The sequence below is a fragment of the Ananas comosus genome, linkage group 1, assembly GCF_001540865.1.
Source record: "Ananas comosus cultivar F153 linkage group 1, ASM154086v1, whole genome shotgun sequence".
NCBI classification, from domain to species: Eukaryota; Viridiplantae; Streptophyta; class Magnoliopsida; order Poales; family Bromeliaceae; genus Ananas; species Ananas comosus.
Genome location: NC_033621.1, coordinates 23,828,296 through 23,829,952, shown reverse-complemented (window position 1 = coordinate 23,829,952; position 1,657 = coordinate 23,828,296). Strand labels below are relative to the sequence as shown.

At 34.7% G+C, this 1,657-nt stretch overlaps 1 long non-coding RNA gene across 2 annotated transcripts; it reads right to left on the bottom strand.

Annotated features, from left to right (window-relative positions):
• On the bottom strand, positions 1-1,657 carry LOC109714548. Of its 2 annotated transcripts, none has more exons than XR_002217402.1 (3): positions 1,503-1,657; positions 703-940; positions 1-327 (listed from the first exon to the last, which is right to left on the bottom strand). It is a non-coding gene; the product is annotated as an uncharacterized LOC109714548 (long non-coding RNA). The 2 variants fall into 2 exon arrangements; XR_002217403.1 differs by having other exon boundaries at positions 703-932; positions 1,503-1,656.

Genomic DNA, 1,657 nt, shown 5'->3' with positions numbered 1-1,657 from the left:
CTTCATCTAGTTGGTATCGCGTTGCTCCAGCCTCTAACCACCCCCTCTTTTCCGATGACAACATATTCGACCAAGATCGCCAATAACTTCAACTTCATCAGAGTAGTTGTTAGCGCCTTAAGAAAATGAAGAACAATAACAAGAACAAGAACAAGAACAAGAATAAGAGGAAGAAGAAGGACAAAGAGAAGGATATGAGTGAGAGAAGAAGAGGGCAACCAAGAGAGAGGTTGCAACCTGCTCTACCTTGCAAGTGTTCTTGCCACGCAATAGCCACCATGCCACTTATGAGCACAGAATCAAGCACAAAAATTAATTTTTTAAAACCTGATTATTAAGCAACAACAAGCACAACAATTAATAATACTAGCAAGTATATCATCAAACATTTATTTTGGTACATCCATTATGATCATATGAAATCCAAGGTAAGTTCCATGCGGCAGTGATATTTCTTTGACATGTCATTCTGGTAGTTATATCACAATAACTACTTAGCTTCCACCAACTTTATGCTCATCACAGTATTTCTCAATCTCATTAATAATGGCAATAACTCTACAACAATGACTAATAACAAAAGAAAAAGAAGCTAAAGAAAACAAAAATAAGGGCCAATTACCAAAATTAACAGGTATTGGAAGCTACAAATAAGTAAAAAAAAATATATATGATCTTTAAGCAATTCGTAGGAGATTTTACCTATGATTTCAAGTAAACCCCCATGCGATCGATCGATCCACCGGTCACCAAATTGAGAAACAAGTGATTAGAAATAATGATGGGCAGTAGCTTCACCGAAGCCGATGACAACGAGAGAGAGCACGCAGGTAGACAATCATGTCCCCATGCATGTTTGCCGACCAGCGTGCTCTCTCTCATCGTCAACTTACTTTCGCATAATCGAAGCACAAACCCATCATTTTGCTTTCCTATTTGACTGCCAAACAACAAAGAGAGTGAAATCAACTTGCATATATTCCAAACAATGAACTGAAACATTAAAAAGTCCACTACAAAATTGATGCAGGAGCAGCTTCACTACTTCTCTAAGCAAAGAGATCTACACTCAAAATATTTATACATCTAACAACTCAATCATGTATCAGAAATAAGAGAACCTAAATACCTAATCTACATCTACAATAACAAATCAAGTAATAGGGCTTTTCCTTCTCTACTAAATTAAAAAAAAAAACAAAACAAAAACCTACATGTGTTATAACAAATCAACTGCTTGGAAAGATGAACTAACCAAAAATTGAAGGAAAAAACTGCTTAAAAAAGAAATTCATAAACTGCACACAACTAACAAGTTCTCTATTTGAGATTCCACGAACTCCATGAAACTAAACCCCCCCAAAAAAAAGAAAATCAAATCATTACCAAATAGTCAAAAATTTCATCAATAAAAACCAAATTCCAAAAACTTCAAAGCCAAAATAACCACAAATCCCGAGTAATTTCACAAAAAGAACCAAAATCTGACTAGATCTTCTTACCCAAACGAAGGAGGAGATACCGATTTGGACCTTTTTTTTAAAAGGTAAAAATTAAAATTAAAAAAAAAAATTGTGAGGTTTATGCTCGTACACGCATATAATTGGGCGTTATCGTTTTCTACATTTTGTTTTGTTTTCGATTTTTTCTTATCCAG